General features: G+C 49.2%; 1 protein-coding gene across 1 annotated transcript in view; it reads right to left on the bottom strand.

Annotated features, from left to right (window-relative positions):
* LOC135515572 (thyrotropin-releasing hormone-degrading ectoenzyme-like) overlaps positions 1-18,601 on the bottom strand; it is a 484,406-nt gene that overhangs the window by 197,543 nt on the left and 268,262 nt on the right. The window lies entirely within an intron of this gene.

The raw sequence follows: 18,601 nt of genomic DNA, 5'->3' as shown, positions 1-18,601 counted from the left end.
CTCTGACCTCAACAGGACTACATGGTTAAATAAAGAGGTCTTCTGGCCTCAACAGGACTACATGGTTAAATAAAGAGGTCTCTGACCTCAACAGGACTACTTGGTTAAATAAAGAGGTCTCTGACCTCAACAGGACTACATAGTTAAATAAAGATGTCTCTGACCTCAACAGGACTACATAGTTAAATAAAGAGATCTCTGACCTCAACAGGACTACATGGTTAAATAAAGAAGTCTCTGACCTCAACAGGACTACATAGTTAAATAAAGAGGTCTTCTGGCCTCAACAGGACTACTTGGTTAAATAAAGAGGTCTTCTGGCCTCAACAGGACTGCATGGTTAAATAAAGAGGTCTCTGACCTCAACATGACTACTTGGCTAATAAATAAAGATGTCTCTGACCTCAACAGGACTACATGGTTAAATAAAGAGGTCTTCTGGCCTCAACAGGACTACATGGTTAAATAAAGATGTCTCTGACCTCAACAGGACTACATGGTTAAATAAAGAGGTCTTCTGGCCTCAACAGGACTACATGGTTAAATAAAGAGGTCTCTGACCTCAACACGACTACATAGTTAAATAAAGATGTCTCTGGCCTCAACAGGACTACTTGGTTAATTAAAGGTTAAATAGAGACAGCGTTATAAAGCTGAGGTAAATGTACTGGATGTACCGAGGTAATGTTTGGGGAAACGTAGCGGGTTCCAGGGAACAGTATTTTACTGTGCGTCGTTTAATGATTGAACTCCTCCTACTGAAGACGATGGGGGATAATACCTTTCAAAGAGTCTGAGGAAGGTTTGATTCCAATATAATCCATCAATCCAAGATAATTATTATTCTAATGTGATGAGAGCTCTTCGAAATGTACTAAACACCCCAAAACATTTACGAGAAAAAAAAACGTCTTTGTAAATTCGAATAATCCCACACTCAAGAAATCCACACTTCACACCTCTCCCTCACCTAACCTTCTCAGATAGGGTGAGGCACGACTGCACCACGAGATGGCAGGAAGGAAAAGGAGAAAAGCCTTCTGGGTAGTTAATAGCTCATTTGTTATGAAAATTGATTTCTCTCCCGAAAAAAAAGCAAGATGCTAATGTCAGCCTTCTGGGATGTTACGGGAGACTGGGAAAGAGAGAGCGAGGGAGAGAGAGAGAGAGAGAGAGAGAGAGAGAGAGAGAGAGAGAGAGAGAGAGAGAGAGAAGTGTGGTAGACAGAGAGAGAGAGAGAGAGAGAGAGGAGTGTGGTAGACAGAGAGAGAGAGAGGGAGAGAGAACAAGAGAGAGAGGGAGAGAGAGAGAGAGAGAGAAGTGTGGTAGACAGAGAGAGAGAGAGGAGTGTGGTAGACAGAGAGAGAGAGAGAGGGAGAGAGAACAAGAGAGAGAGGGAGAGAGAGAGAGAGAGAGAGAAGAGTGTGGTAGACAGAGAGAGAGAGAGGGAGAGAGAACAAGAGAGAGAGGGAGAGAGAGAGAGAGAAGAGTGTGGTAGACAGAGAGAGAGAGAGGGAGAGAGAACAAGAGGGAGAGGGAGAGAGAGAGAGAGAGAGATATAGAGAGAGAGAGGGAGAAAGAGAGAAGAGTGTGGTAGACAGAGAGAGAGAGAGGGAGAAAGAGAGAGAGAGAGAGAGAGAGAGAGAGAGAGAGAGAGAGAGAGAGAGAGAGAAGAGTGTGGTAGACAGAGAGAGAGAGAGAGAGAGGGGGAGAAAGAGAACAAAAGAGACAGAGAGAGGGAGACCTGAGTTGTGAATAATGATGTTTGATGTTAAGCTCTCTGTCCCGTCCGTGTCATGGAGGGAGAGGTGGAGATTTAGAGGACATTGTCACGTCTCAGCCTGAGCGGTTACAACACGGTTATCAAACATCTAAAATGCCAGTTATCCACTTTGTATAGTTTAATAAAACATCTGCCAGACGGGTTAGTACTTTCTTCTCTTTAAAACAATGAGCGACTCCATTGCCAGAGAATACGTATCTGCATGATGAATCCCAGAGGAAATCACAGTCGTTCTCGCTCCATTCCTTCTGTATTCCTCTTAATGTAGTCCTTATTTATAACAGTATATTCCTCTTAATGGAGTCCTCATTTATAACATTATATTCCTCTTAACGGAGTCCTTATTGTTTAACATATTCCTCTTAACGGAGTCCTTATTGTATAACATTATATTCCTCTTAATGTAGTCCTTATTTATAACATTATATTCCTCTTAATGGAGTCCTTATTGTTTAACATTATATTCCTCTTAATGGAGTCCTTATTTATAACTTTATATTCCTCATTAATGAAGTCCTTATTGTTTAACATTATATTCCTCATAATGGAGTCCTTAATGTATAACAGTATATTCCTCTAAATGGAGTCCTTATTGTATAACATTATATTCCTCTTAATGGAGTCCTTATTTATGACATTATATTCCTCTTAATGGAGTCCACATTTATAACATTATATTCCTCTTAATGGAGTCCTCATTTATAACATTATATTCCTCTTAATGGAGTCCTCATTTATAACATTATATTCCTCTTAATGGAGTCCTTATTTATAACATTATATTCATCTTAATGGAGTCTGTTACATCCGTCGTTAAATGAAGACCAAGGTGCAGCGTTGTAGGCGTACATTTTATTTTTTAATGTTCCACCAAAAAATAAAAAATAAACTACACAACGAACGTAAAACTTTGTAGTGCAACACATGCAACAAACAAAGACAAGATCCCACAACTGAAGGTGGGAAAAAGGGCTGCCTAAGTATGATCCCCAATCAGAGAAAACGATAGACAGCTGCCTCTGATTGGGAACCATACTCTGCCAACAAAAGAAATATAAACATAGATTTCCCACCCTAGTCACACCCTGACCTACTAAATAGAGAATTTAAAGGATCTCTAAGGTCAGGGCGTGACAATGGAGTCCTTATTGTATAACATTATATTCCACTAAATTTAGTTATTATAAGGCATCCCAGATTGTGTGTTGATTCTTATTAAAAAAAGTAATTAAACATTGATAATGTAATACTGAATTACGGTAATTATGCTCAACTAGATTATTCTCTACGGAAGTAAATGTTGGCCAGAAAATCGTTGCTGCACGCCATCTCTCCATCTCTCCACGAAAACAATAACACAACATCTCTCAATGGAACAAACAAAACAATTTGATTCTTATTCAGGAGTTGACCGTTATTCAAAAGCAACACCAAGCACATTTTGGGTGAAATTACCTTCTAATAGAAATGTCCACAACACTCGGTAAGATATAATAACCCTGTGATAATACCAGGGGCAGATTTCAATGTTTTGTTTTGTAGTTTTTCAAAGACATTAAGACACTCAATATTCTTCTGATTACAATATAGAAGGGATGCTGTAACCAGATAATAATAATGGATAAAAGTAGTGCACTATATAGGGAATAGGGCTCTGGTCTAAAGTAGTGCACTATATAGGGAATAGGGCTCTGGTCTAAAGTAGTGCACTATATAGGGAATAGGGCTCTGGTCTAAAGTAGTGCACTATATAGGGAAAAGGGCCCTGGTCTAATGTAGTGCACTATATAGGGAATAGGGCTCTGGTCTACAGTAGTGCACTATATAAGGAATAGGGTGTCATTTGGGACTCAAAATAATAACAATGTTTGTTGCCTTACGTGAGTAAACAACAGTATTGGCTTAATTACTGCAGTCAATCACTCTGTTAAAGCAGCAGGCGTTTTATGTCTGAGGAATACGTTTAGAGTTTATATTCTGTCTGTATTCCTGGCGGGACAAACTGAAGTATGAGTGTGATGTCATGGCTCCCGAGTGGCCCAGCGGTCTAAGACACTGCATCTCAGTGCTAGAGGTGTCACTACAGACCCTGGTTTGATTCCAGGATGTTTCACAGCGGTCTAAGACACTGCATCTCAGTGCTAGAGGCGTCACTACAGACCCTGGTACGATTCCAGGATGTTTCACAGCGGTCTAAGACACTGCACCTCAGTGCTAGAGGCGTCACTACAGACCCTGGTTTGATTCCAGGATGTTTCACAGCGGTCTAAAACACTGCATCTCAGTGCTAGAGGCGTCACTACAGACCCTGGTTTGATTCCAGGATGTATCACAGCGGTCTAAGACACTGTATCTCAGTGCAAGAGGCGTCACTACAGACCCTGGTACGATTCCAGGATGTTTCACAGCGGTCTAAGACACTGCAACTCAGTGCTAGAGGCGTCACTACAGACCCTGGTTTGATTCCAGGATGTTTCACAGCGGTCTAAAACACTGCATCTCAGTGCTAGATGCGTCACTACAGACCCTGGTTTGATTCCAGGATGTTTCACAGCGGTCTAAGACACTGTATCTCAGTGCAAGAGGCGTCACTACAGACCCTGGTACGATTCCAGGATGTTTCACAGCGGTCTAAGACACTGCATCTCAGTGCTAGAGGCGTTATTACAGACCCTGGTTCGATTCCAGGCTGTATCACAGCGGTCTAAGACACAGGATCTCAATGCTAGAGGTGTCACTACAGACCCTGGTTCGATTCCAGGATGTATCACAGTAGTCTAAGACACTGCATCTCAGTGCTAGAGGCGTTATTACAGACCCTGGTTCGATTCCAGGCTGTATCACAGCGGTCTAAGACACTGCATCTCAGTGCTAGAGGTGTCACTACAGACCCTGGTTCGATTCCAGGATGTATTACAGCGGTCTAAGACACTGCATCTCAGTGCAAGAGGCCTTACTACAGACCCTGGTTCGATTCCAGGCTGTATCACAGCGGTCTAAGACACTGCATCTCAGTGCTAGAGGTGTCACTACAGACCCTGGTTTGATTCCAGGCTGTATCACAGCGGTCTAAGACACTGCATCTCGGTGCTAGAGGCGTCACTAAAGAACCTGGTTCGATTCCAGGATGTATCACAGCGGTCTAAGACACTGCATCTCAGTGCAAGATGCGTCACTACAGACCCTGGTTTGATTCCAGGCTGTATCACAGCGGTCTAAGACACTGCATCTCAGTGCTAGAGGTGTCACTACAGACCCTGGTTTGATTCCAGGCTGTATCACAGCGGTCTAAGACATTGCATCTCAGTGCTAGAGTTGTCACTACAGACCCTGGTTCGATTCCAGGATGTATCACAGCGGTCTAAGACACTGCATCTCAGTGCAAGAGGCGTCACTACAGACCCTGGTTCGATTCCAGGCTGTATCACAGCGGTCTAAGTCACTACAGACCCATCACTACAGAGGCTGTATCACAACCGGCCTTGATTGGGAGTCCCATAAGGCGGAGCATAACTAGCCCAGCGTCGTCTGAGTTCGGCCGGGGTAGGTCGTCATTGTAAATAATACATTTGTTCATAAACTGACTTTCCCAGTTAATTAAAGGTTCAATAAATAAAATGGCAATAGAAACAGTCATCATAACTCTTAAAGGATTTTAAAAACATTCTAATAAATGCAACAGCTGGACTATGGATGAAGATACTCCAAACTTTTAGAGTTATATTGACTGAATTATTAAAACATAAAACATTTTACTAGAGCGGATAAATTGTTCAAGGATTGTTGTGGGATTGTGGTTGGATTGTGGTTGGATTGTGGTGAGATTGTGGTTGGATTGTGGTGGGAATGTGGTGGGATTGTGGTGGGATTGTGGTGGGACTGTGGTTGGATTGTGGTTGGATTGTGGTGGGATTGTGGTGGTATTGTGGTGGGATTGTGGTGGGATTGTGGTGGTATTGTGGTGGGATTGTGGTGGTATTGTGGTGGGAATGTGGTGGGATTGTGGTGGGATTGTGGTGGATTGTGGTGGGATTGTGGTTGGATTGTGGTGGGATTGTGGTTGGATTGTGGTGGGATTGTGGTGGGATTGTGGTTGGATTGTGATGGGATTGTGGTGGGATTGTGGTGGGATTGTGGTGGGATTGTGGTTGGATTGTGGTGGGATTGTGGTGGGATTGTGGTTGTATTGTGGTGGTATTGTGGTGGGATTGTGGTGGGAATGTGGTGGGATTATGGTGGGATTGTGGTTGGATTGTGGTTGGATTGTGGTTGGATTGTGGTGGGATTGTGGTGGGAATGTGGTGGTATTGTGGTGGGATTGTGGTGGGATTGTGGTGGGATTGTGGTGGGATTGTGGTGGGATTGTGGTGGGAATGTGGTGAGATTGTGGTGGGAATGTGGTGGGATTGTGGTGGGATTGTGGTTGGATTGTGGTGGGAATGTGGTGGGATTGTGGTGGGATTGTGGTGGGATTGTGGTGTGATTGTGGTGTGATTGTGGTGGGATTGTGGTGGGATTGTGATGGTATTGTGGTGGGATTGTGGTGGTATTGTGGTGGGATTGTGGTGGGATTGTGGTGGTATTGTGGTGTGATTGTGGTGGTATTGTGGTGGGATTGTGGTGGTATTGTGGTGGGATTGTGGTGGTAATGTGGTGGGATTGTGGTGGGATTGTGGTTGGATTGTGGTGGGATTGTGGTTGGATTGTGGTGGGATTGTGGCGATAATGTGGTGGGATTGTGGTGGGAATGTGGTGGGATTGTGGTTGGATTGTGGTGGGAATGTGGTGGGAATGTGGTGGGATTGTGGTGGGAATGTGGTGGGACTGGTGGTTGGATTGTGGTGGGAATGTGGTGGGAATGTGGTTGATTGTGGTGGGACTGTGGTGGGAACGTGGTGGGACTGTGGTTGGACTGGTGGGATTGTGGTGGCATTGTGGTGGGACTGTGGCTGACTGGTTGGATGACTGTGGTGGATTGTGGTGGCATTGTGGTGGATTGTGGTGGGACTGTGGTTGGATGTGGTTGGACTGTGGTGATTGTGGTGGATTGTGGTTGGTGGTGGGACTGTGGTGGATTGTGGTGGGACTGTGGTGACTGTGGTTGGATTGTGGTGGGACTGTGGTGGGATTGTGGTGGTATTGTGGTGACTGTGGTGATGTGGTGGGATTGTGGTGGATTGTGGTGAGATTGTGGTGGATTGTGGTGGGACTGTGGTGGGACTGGTGGTGATTGTGGTGGATTGTGGACTGGTGGTGGGATTGTGGTGTTGGGATTGTGTGGATTGTGGTGGGAATGTGGTGACTGGTGGTGGGAATGTGGTGGGATTGTGGTGGCATTGTGGTGGCATTGTGGTGGGATTGTGGTTGGATTGTGGTGGGACTGTGGTGGGATTGAGGTGGGATTGTGGTGGGACTGTGGGTTGGGATTGTGGTGGGATTGTGGTGGGAATGTGGTGGGATTGTGGTGAATGTGGGATTGTGGTGGGATTGTGGTGGGACTGTGGTGAGATTGTGGTGGGAATGTGGTTGACTGTGGTGGGATTGTGGTGGATTGTGGTGGGATTATGGTGGGATTGTGGTGGATTGTGGTGGGATTGTGGTTGGACTGTGGTGGATTGTGGTGGGATTGTGGTGGGATTGTGGTGGATTGTGGTTGGATTGTGGTGGATTGTGGTGGGATTGTGGTGGGATTGTGGTGGTATTGTGGATGGGATTGTGGTGGGATTGTGGTGGGATTGTGGTGGATTGTGGTGGGATTGTGGTGGGATTGTGGTGTGATTGTGGTGGGATTGTGGTGATTGGTGAGATTGTGGTGGATTGTGGTGGGATTGTGGTGGGATTGTGGTGGATTGTGGTGGGATTGTGGTGATGGTGGTGATTGTGGTGGGATTGGTGGAATTGTGGTGGGATGTGGTGGGATTGTGGTGGGAATGTGGTGGGATTGTGGTGGGAATGTGGTGGGATCAGGTGGCATTGGTGGATTGTGGTGGGATTGTGGTTGGATTGTGGTGGGATTGTGGTGGGACTGAGGGGATTGTGGTGGGAATGTGGTGATTGGTGGTGGTGGGAAGAATGTGGTGGGATTGTGGTGGGAATGTGGTGGTGGTGGGATTGTGGTGGGATGTGGTGGTGGGAATGTGGTTGGATTGTGGTGGGACTGTGGTGATGTGGTGATGGTATGGTGTGGTGGGATTGTGGTTGGACTGGTGGTGGATGTGGTGGGAATTGTGGTGGGATTGTGGTGGGACTGTGGTGGATTGTGGTGATGTGGCTGGACTGTGGTGACTGTGGCTGGATTGTGGTGGGATTGTGGTGGGATTGTGGTGGGATTGTGGTGGATTGTGGTGGGATTGTGGTGGGATTGTGGTGGGATTGTGGTGGATTGTGGTGACTGTGGTGGATTGTGGTGGATTGTGGTGGTGACTGTGGTGATTGTGATGGGATTGTGGTGGGACTGTGGTGGGACTGTGGTGGGATTGTGGTGGCTGATTGTGGTGGGATTGGTTGTATTGTGGTGGCATTGTGGTGACTGTGGTGGGAATGTGGTGACTATGGTGGGATTGTGGTTGGATTGTGGTGGACTGTGGCTGGACTGTGGTGGGACTGTGGTGGGAATGTGGTGCATTGTGGTGGGATTGTGGTGATTGTGGTGGGATGTGGTGGATTGTGGTGGGAATGTGGTGAGATTGTGGTGGGAATGTGGTGGGATTGGTGGGATGGTGGCTGGATTGTGGTGGGACTGTGGTGGGATTGTGGTGGGATTGTGGTGGGATTGTGGTGGTGATTGTGGTGTGATTGTGGTGGGATGTGGTGGGATTGTGGTGGATTGTGGTGGGATTGGTGATTGTGGTGGGATTGTGGTGGGATTGTGGTGGGACTGTGGTGTGATTGTGGTGGATTGGTGGTGGGTGGATTGTGGTGGGATTGTGGTTGCTGGTGGGACTGTGGTGGGACTGTGGTGATTGTGGTGATCAGGTGGATTGTGGTGGGAGGTGAGATCACGTGGTGATTGTGGTGATTGTGGTGGGATTGTGGTGGGATTGTGGCTGGACTGTGGTGGGATTGTGGTGGGATTGTGGTGGTGGGATTGTGGTGAATTGTGGTGGGATTGTGGTGGGATTGGTGGAATGTGGTGGATTGTGGTGGGAATGTGGTGGATGTGGTGGCATTGGTGGGATTGTGGTGGGATTGACTGGTGGTGATTGTGGTGGGACTGAGGTGGGATTGTGGTGGGAATGTGGTGGGATTGTGGTGGGACTGGTGGTGTGGATTGTGGTGAATGTGGTGGGATTGTGGTGGGAATGTGGTGGTATTGTGGGGATTGTGGTGGGATTGTGGGAATTGTGGAGATTGTGGTGGGAATGTGGTTGGGATGTGGTGGATTGTGGTGATTATGGTGGGATTGTGGTGGTATTGTGGTGGGATTGTGGTGGACTGTGGTGGATGTGGTGGGACTGTGGTGGATTGTGGTGGGACTGTGGTTGGATTGTGGTGGATTGTGGTGGGATTGTGGTGGGATTGTGGGATTGTGGTGGATTGTGGTGGGATTGTGGTGGATTGATTGTGGTGGCATTGTGGTGGGATTGTGGTGGGATTGTGGTGGGATTGTGGTGGATTGTGGTGATTGTGGTGGGACTGTGGTGGGATTGTGGTTGGATTGTGATGGGATTGTGGTGGGACTGTGGTGATTGTGGTGATTGTGGATGGGGTGGTGGTGGGATTGTGGTTGGATTGTGGTGGGATTGTGGTGGGACTGTGGTGGGAATGTGGTGGGATTATGGTGGGATTGTGGTTGGATTGTGGTTGGATTGTGGTTGGATTGTGGTGATTGTGGTGGGAATGTGGTGGCATTGTGGTGGGATTGTGGTGGGACTGTGGTGGTGGATTGTGGTGGGAATGTGGTGATTGTGGTGGGAATGTGGTGGATTGTGGTGGGATTGTGGTGGATTGTGGTGGGAATGTGGTGGGATTGTGGTGATTGTGGTGGGAATGTGGTGGATTGTGGTGGATTGTGGTGGGACTGTGGTGGGATTGTGGTGGATTGTGGTGGGATTGTGGTGAATGTGGTGGGACTGTGGTGGACTGTGGTGGGATTGTGGTGGTGATTGTGGTGGATTGTGGTGATTGTGGTGGCATTGTGGTGGGATCATGTGGTGGATTGTGGTGGGACTGTGGTGACTGTGGTGGATTGTGGTGGGATTGTGGTGGGTGATTGTGGTGGGATTGTGGTGGGATTGTGGTGGGATTGTGGTGGGAATGTGGTGGAATGTGGTGGGAATGTGGTGGGATTGTGGTGGGAATGTGGTGGAGTGTGGTTGGATGTGGTGGATTGTGGTGGGAATGTGGTGGATTGTGGTGGGATTGTGGTGGGAATGTGGTGGGATTGGTGGTGGTTGGATTGTGGTGCATTGTGGGGACTGGTGGTGGATTGTGGTGGGATTGTGGTGGATTGTGGTGAATGGGATTGTGGTGGGATTGTGGTGGGACTGTGGTGGATTGTGGTGGGATTGTGGTGGGATTATTGGTGGGATTGTGGTGGGATTGTGGTTGGATTGTGGTGGGATTGTGGTGGGGTGGGATCAGGTGGTGGGATTGTGGTGGATTGTGGTGGCATTGTGGTGGGACTGTGGTGGGAATGTGTGGTGGTGGGATTGTGGTGGGTGGGACTGTGGTGGGACTGACTGTGGTGGGACTGTGGTGGATCAGGTGGGATTGTGGTTGTGGTGGATTGTGGTGGATTGTGGTGGACTGGTGGTGGGATTGTGGTGGGATTGTGGTGGGATTGTGGTGGGATTGTGGTGGATTGTGGTGGGATTGTGGTGGATTGTGCAGGGGTGATGGGATTGTGGTGGGACTGTGGTGGGATTGTGGTGGATTGTGGTGGGATTGTGGTGGGATTGTGGTGTGGTGGTGATTGGTGGGATTGTGGTGGAATGTGGTGGATTGTGGTGGATTGTGGTGGATTGTGGTGGATTGTGGTTGACTGTGGTGACTGTGGTGAATGTGGTGGATTGTGGTGGGATTGTGGTGGGATTGTGGTGGGATTGTGGTGGGAATGTGGTGAGATTGTGGTGGGAATGTGGTGGGATTGTGGTGGGATTGTGGTTGGACTGTGGTGGGATTGATTGTGGTGGGATTGTGGTGGATTGTGGGTGATTGTGGTGATGTGACTGTGGTGGGATTGTGGTGATTGTGGTGGGATTGTGGTGGATTGTGGTGATTGTGGTGGTGGGATTGTGGTGGGAATGTGGTGATTGTGGTGGTGGCATTGTGGTGGGATTGTGGTGGAACTGTGGTGGGATTGTGGTGGGATTGTGGTGGGAATGTGGTGGACTGTGGTGGAATGTGGTGGGATTGTGGTGGCATTGTGGTGGGAATTGTGGTGGGATTGTGGTGGATTGGGTGGTGGGACTGTGGTGATTGTGGTGGGACTGTGGGAATGTGGTGGGACTGTGGTGGGATTGTGTGGGATTGTGGTGGAATGTGGTGACTGGTGGTGGGATTGTGGTGGATTGTGGTGATGGTGGGATTGTGGTGACTGTGGTGGAATTGTGGTGAGATTGTGGTGGACTGTGGTGGATTGTGGTGGGATTGTGGTGGGATTGTGGTGGGATTGTGGTGGGATGTGGTGGCATTGTGGTGGGATTGTGGTGGATTGTGGTGGAATGTGGTGGGACTGTGGTGGGATTGTGGTGGGACTGTGGTGGACTGTGGTGGACTGTGGTGATTGTGGTGGCATTGTGGTGGGATTGTGGTGGGATTGTGGTGGCATTGTGGTGGGATTGTGGTGGCATTGTGGTGGGAATGTGGTGGACTGTGGTGGGATTGTGGCTGGACTGTGGTGACTGTGGTTGGACTGTGGTGACTGTGGTGGGACTGTGGCTGACTGTGGATGGACTGTGGTGGGACTGGTGGGACTGTGGTGGGATTGTGGCTGGACTGTGGTTGGATTGTGGTGGGACTGTGGTGGGAATTGTGGTGGCATTGTGGTGGGACTGTGGTGGGAATGTGTGGTGGGATTGTGGTGGATTGTGGTTGGATTGTGGTTGGACTGTGGTGACTGTGGTGGGAATGTGGTGGCATTGTGGTGGGATTGTGGTGGGACTGTGGGATGTGGTGGGATGTGGTGGTGAGAGTGTGGGAATGTGGTGACTGTGGTGATTGTGGTTGGATTGTGGTGGGAATGTGGGGGATGTGGTGGGATTGTGGTGGGACATTGGTGTGATTGTGGTGTGGTGACTGGTGGGACTGGTGGGACTGGTGGTGGCATTGTGGTGGGATTGTGGTGGTATTGTGGTGGGATTGTGGTGATTGTGGTGGCATTGTGGTGTGACTGGTGGTGGGATTGTGGTGGATTGTGGTGGGATTGTGGTGATTGTGGTGGGATTGTGGTGGGAATGTGGTGGGATTGTGGTGGGATTGTGGTGGGATTGTGGTGGATTGTGGTTGGATTGTGGTGGGACTGTGGTGACTGTGGTGATTGTGGTGATTGTGGTGATTGTGGTGGTGATTGTGGTGACTGTGGTGGATTGTGGTGGGATGGTGGGATTGTGGTGATTGTGGTGGCATTGTGGTGGGATTGTGGTGGGATTGTGGTGGTATTGTGGGTGACTGTGGTGGAATGTGGTGGGACTGTGGTGGGATTGTGGTGGGAATGTGGTGGGATTGTGGTGGGATGTGGTGGTGGTGCATTGTGGTGATTGTGGTGGGATTGTGGTTGGATTGTGGTGGGATTGTGGTGACTGAGGTGGATTGTGGTGGAATGGTGGACTGTGGTGACTGTGTGGGATGTGGCTGAATGTGGTGACTGTGGTGGAATGTGGTGGATTGTGGTGACTGTGGTGATTGTGGTGGAACTGTGTGAGACTGTGGTGGGAATGTGGCTGATGTGGTGGGATTGTGGTGGGATTGTGGGATTATGGTGGATTGTGGTGGCATTGTGGTGGGATGTGGTGGGACTGTGGTGGGAATGTGGTGGGATTGTGGTGGGATTGTGGTGGGACTGTGGTTGACTGTGGCTGGATTGTGGTGGGACTGTGGTGGCATTGTGGGGATTGTGGTGGGATTGTGGTGGCATTGTGGTGGGATTGGTGGTATTGTGGTGGGAATGTGGTGGATTGTGGTGATTGGTGGTGACTGTGGTGACTGGTGGTTGACTGTGGTGGACTGTGGTGATTGTGGTGGATTGTGATGGGACTGTGGTGGGATTGTGGTGATTGTGGTGATTGTGGTTGGACTGTGGGATTGTGGTGGGATTGTGGTTGTATTGTGGTGGTATTGTGGTGGATTGTGGTGGGAATGTGGTGATTATGGTGGGATTGTGGTTGGATTGTGGTTGGATTGTGGTTGGATTGTGGTGGGATTGTGGTGGGAATGTGGTGGTATTGTGGTGGGATTGTGGTGGGATTGTGGTGGGATTGTGGTGGGATTGTGGTGGGAATGTGGTGAGATTGTGGTGGGAATGTGGTGGGATTGTGGTGGGATTGTGGTTGGATTGTGGTGGGAATGTGGTGGGATTGTGGTGGGATTGTGGTGGGATTGTGGTGTGATTGTGGTGTGATTGTGGTGGGATTGTGGTGGGATTGTGGTGGGATTGTGGTGGTATTGTGGTGGGATTGTGGTGGTATTGTGGTGGGATTGTGGTGGGATTGTGGTGGTATTGTGGTGTGATTGTGGTGGTATTGTGGTGGGATTGTGGTGGTATTGTGGTGGGATTGTGGTGGTACTGTGGTGGGATTGTGGTGGGATTGTGGTTGGATTGTGGTGGGATTGTGGTTGGATTGTGGTGGGATTGTGGCGATAATGTGGTGGGATTGTGGTGGGATTGTGGTGGGAATGTGGTGGGAATGTGGTGGGAATGTGGTGGGATTGTGGTGGGAATGTGGTGGGAGTGTGGTTGGATTGTGGTGGGAATGTGGTGGGAATGTGGTTGGATTGTGGTGGGATTGTGGTGGGAATGTGGTGGGATTGTGGTTGGATTGTGGTTGGATTGTGGTGGTATTGTGGTGGGATTGTGGTTGGATTGTGGTTGGATTGTGGTGGGATTGTGGTGGTATTGTGGTGGGATTGTGGTGGGATTGTGGTGGGATTGTGGTTGGATTGTGGTTGGATTGTGGTGGGATTGTGGTGGTATTGTGGTGGGATTGTGGTTGGATTGTGGTGGGATTGTGGTGGGATTGTGGTGGTATTGTGGTGGGATTGTGGTGGGATTGTGGTGGTATTGTGGTGGGATTGTGGTGGTATTGTGGTGGGAATGTGGTGGGATTGTGGTGGGATTGTGGTTGGATTGTGGTGGGACTGTGGTTGGATTGTGGTTGGATTGTGGTGGGATTGTGGTGGTATTGTGGTGGGATTGTGGTGGTGGTGGTGACTGGTGGTATTGTGGTGGGATTGTGGTGGTATTGTGGTGGGAATGTGGTGGGATTGTGGTGGGATTGTGGTTGGATTGTGGTGGGATTGTGGTTGGATTGTGGTGGGATTGTGGTGGGATTGTGGTTGGATTGTGATGGGATTGTGGTGGGATTGTGGTGGGATTGTGGTGGGATTGTGGTTGGATTGTGGTGGGATTGTGGTTGTATTGTGGTGGTATTGTGGTGGGATTGTGGTGGGAATGTGGTGGGATTATGGTGGGATTGTGGTTGGATTGTGGTGGGATTGTGGTTGGATTGTGGTGGGATTGTGGGAATGTGGTGGTATTGTGGTGGGATTGTGGTGATTGTGGTGGGATTGTGGTGGAATGTGGTGAGATTGTGGTGGGAATGTGGTGGGATTGTGGTGGGATTGTGGTTGGATTGTGGTGGGAATGTGGTGGGATTGTGGTGGGATTGTGGTGGGATTGTGGTGTGATTGTGGTGTGATTGTGGTGGGATTGTGGTGGGATTGTGGTGGGATTGTGGTGGTATTGTGGTGGGATTGTGGTGGGATTGTGGTGGGATTGTGGTGGGATGGATTGGTGATGGTGGGTGGTGGTATTGTGGTGGGATTGTGGTGGGATTGTGGGATTGTGGTTGGATTGTGGGATTGGTTGTGGGATTGTGGTGACTGTGGTGGGATTGTGGTGGGATTGTGGTGGGATTGTGGTGGGATTGTGGTTGGATTGTGGTGGGATGGTTGTATTGTGGCGATAATGTGGTGGGATTGTGGTGGGAATGTGGTGGGATGGTGGGGTGGTTGGATTGTGGTGGGATTGTGGTGGGAATGTGGTGGGAATGTGGTGGGATTATGTGGTGGGATTGTGGTGGGAATGTGGTGGGATTGTGGTTGGATTGTGGTGGAATGTGGTGGGAATGTGGTTGGATTGTGGTGGTTGGATTGTGGTGGGAATGTGGTGTGGTGGGATTGTGGTGGTGGATTTGGTGATTGTGGTGGATTGTGGTGGGATTGTGGTTGGATTGTGGTTGGATTGTGGTTGTGGTGGGATTGTGGTGGTATTGTGGATTGTGGTGGATTGGGGATTGTTGGATTGTGGTGGGATTGTGGTGGGATTGGTGAATGTGGTGATGGGAATGTGGTGGTGGGATTGTGGGATTGTGGTGGGATTGTGGTGGGATTGTGGTGGTGATTGTGGTGGGATTGTGGTGGGATTGTGGTGGTGGATTGTGGTGGGATTGTGGTGGTGGGATTGTGGTGGGATTGTGGTGGATTGGGTGGATTGTGGTGACTGTGGTGATTGTGGTGGATTGTGGTGGGATTGTGGTGGGATTGTGGTGGATTGTGGGATTGTGGTTTGTGGTGGGATTGTGGTGGGATTGTGGTGGGATTTGGTGGGACTGTGGTGGGATTGTGGGATTGTGGTGGTTGGGATTGTGGTGGGATTGTGGTGGGATTGTGGTTGGATTGTGGTGGGATTGTGGTGGGATTGTGGTGGGAATGTGGTGGGATTGTGGTGGGATTGTGGTGGGATTGTGGTGGGATTGTGGTGGGATTGTGGTGGGAATGTGGTGGGATTGTGGTGGGATTGTGGTGGGATTGTGGTGGAATTGTTGTGAGATTGTGGTGGGAATGTGGTTGGATTGTGGTGGGAATGTGGTGGGATTGTGGTGGGATTGTGGTGGGAATGTGGTGGGAATGTGGTGGGATTGTGGTGGGATTGTGGTGGGAATGTGGTGTGATTGTGGTGGGATTGTGGTGGGATTGTGGTGGGAATGTGGTGGGAATGTGGTGGGATTGTGGTGGGAATGTGGTGGGAATGTGGTGGGATTGTGGTGGGAATGTGGTGGGATGTGGTGGGATTGTGGTGGGAATGTGGTGGGAATGTGGTGGGATTGTGGTGGAATTGTGGTGGGAATGTGGTGGGAATGTGGTGGGATTGTGGTGGGATTGTGGTGGGAATGTGGTGGGATTTCAGGAATTCCATTTATTTTCAAATGTCACTTATTATTATTCTGAGAATGCAGTCATATATACATTTTGTTAGAGTATCAGGTATTTTGTACAAATATTTTTTAACAAAATAAAATTGTATTACCCTCATTTGCATAAATGCACTGGGTATATTTGCATATATGAAACAATTAACATAAAGGGGTGGAACAAGGCTGGAACCACCAAAACACTTGCTCTGTCTAGACCTACCAGCCCTCACATGTACTGTCTAGATCTACCTGCCCTCACACATACTGTCTAGACCTACCTGCCCTCACACATACTGTCTAGACCTACCTGCCCTCACATGTACTGTCTAGATCTACCAGCCCTCACAGGTACTGTCTAGACATACCTGCCCTCACAGGTACTGTCTAGACCTACCTGCCCTCACAGGTACTGTCTAGACCTACCTGCCCTCACAGGTACTGTCTAGACATACCTGCCCTCACAGGTACTGTCTAGACCTACCTGCCCTCACAGGTACTGTCTAGACCTACCAGCCCTCACAGTTACTGTCTAGACCTACCTGCCCTCACAGGTACTGTCTAGACCTACCTGCCCTCACATGTACTGTCTAGACCTACCTGCCCTCACAGGTACTGTCTAGATCTACCTGCCCTCACAGGTACTGTCTAGATCTACCTGCCCTCACAGGTACTGTCTAGACCTACCAGCCCTCACAGGTACTGTCTAGATCTACCTGCCCTCACATGTACTGTCTAGATCTACCAGCCCTCACATGTACTGTCTAGATCTACCAGCCCTCACATGTACTGTCTAGATCTACCTGCCCTCACAGGTACTGTCTAGATCTACCTGCCCTCACATGTACTGTCTAGACCTACCTGCCCTCACATGTACTGTCTAGACCTACCTGCCCTCACAGGTACTGTCTACCTGCCCTCACATGTACTGTCTAGATCTACCTGCCCTCACATGTACTGTCTAGACCTACCTGCCCTCACAGGTACTGTCTACCTGCCCTCACAGGTACTGTCTAGACCTACCAGCCCTCACAGGTACTGTCTAGACCTACCTGCCCTCACAGGTACTGTCTAGATCTACCTGCCCTCACAGGTACTGTTTAGACCTACCTGCCCTCACAGGTACTGTCTAGACCTACCTGCCCTCACATGTACTGTCTAGACCTACCTGCCCTCACAGGTACTGTCTAGACCTACCAGCCCTCACAGGTACTGTCTAGACCTACCTGCCCTCACATGTACTGTCTAGATCTACCTGCCCTCACATGTACTGTCTAGATCTACCTGCCCTCACAGGTACTGTCTAGACCTACCTGCCCTCACAGGTACTGTCTAGACCTACCAGCCCTCACAGGTACTGTCTAGACCTACCTGCCCTCACAGGTACTGTCTAGACCTACCAGCCCTCACATGTACTGTCTAGACCTACCAGCCCTCACATGTACTGTCTAGACCTACCTGCCCTCACAGGTACTGTCTAGATCTACCAGCCCTCACATGTACTGTCTAGATCTACCTGCCCTCACAGGTACTGTCTAGACCTACTAGCCCTCACAGGTACTGTCTAGACCTACCAGCCCTCACATGTACTGTCTAGATCTACCAGCCCTCACATGTACTGTCTAGATGTACCTGCCCTCACAGGTACTGTCTAGACCTACTAGCCCTCACAGGTACTGTCTAGATCTACCTGCCCTCACATGTACTGTCTAGATCTACCTGCCCTCACAGGTACTGTCTAGACTGCCTCATTAACTATTGCTGTTGTCACGTTCTCTTGCATAATTCATCAAGTGTGTCAATAGAAAGAAACCCTTGGATTAAAAATCCACAGATCACCATCATAATACAGTTATTTTCCTTCTCTTTCTCGTGTTGGTGAATGTTCAGAGTTCCACTGAGCCCATTCCAGCCATTACCGAGATGGGGTTGACAGGTCTTTACACACATTCACATGGTTGTAACGTTAACTGGAGAAAAACAACAGCAGGCACAAGCAAAGACTATAAAAGAATCGCAGAAGTAGAAATGAAAGTAATCAATCCAGCGAGATTTAAGTGTCAAATGGATTTTGCACCCCCCCCCCTCCAAACACAGGAAATAGATGGCAGAAAAAGACAGATCCTCAGATCCTCAGGGGGGCGGGGCATGCACGTTGCTACTAGGAACATCTGGAGGGAAGAGCGCAACGTCTCGTTATTTTCTGGACCCTCTCAGTCAACTCTATCTGGCTGTATACAAACAGTAAGGCATCGAAGTTATATTATCTGTCACAGAAAAATACATTCAGGGAGGGAGGGAGGGAGGGAGGGAGGGAGGGAGGGAGGGAGGGAGGGAGGGAGGGAGGGAGGGAGGGAGGGAGGAGGGAGGGAGGGAGGGAGGGAGGGAGGGAGGGAGGAGAGGGAGAGGAGGGAGATAGAGAGAGAGAGAGAGAGAGAGAGAGAGAGAGAGAGAGAGAGAGAGAGAG

Source organism: Oncorhynchus masou, chromosome 27 (assembly GCF_036934945.1).
Source record: "Oncorhynchus masou masou isolate Uvic2021 chromosome 27, UVic_Omas_1.1, whole genome shotgun sequence".
Lineage (NCBI taxonomy): Eukaryota > Metazoa > Chordata > Actinopteri > Salmoniformes > Salmonidae > Oncorhynchus > Oncorhynchus masou.
Note: the sequence above shows the minus strand (reverse complement) of the source record. Positions and strands in the feature narration are given on the sequence as shown.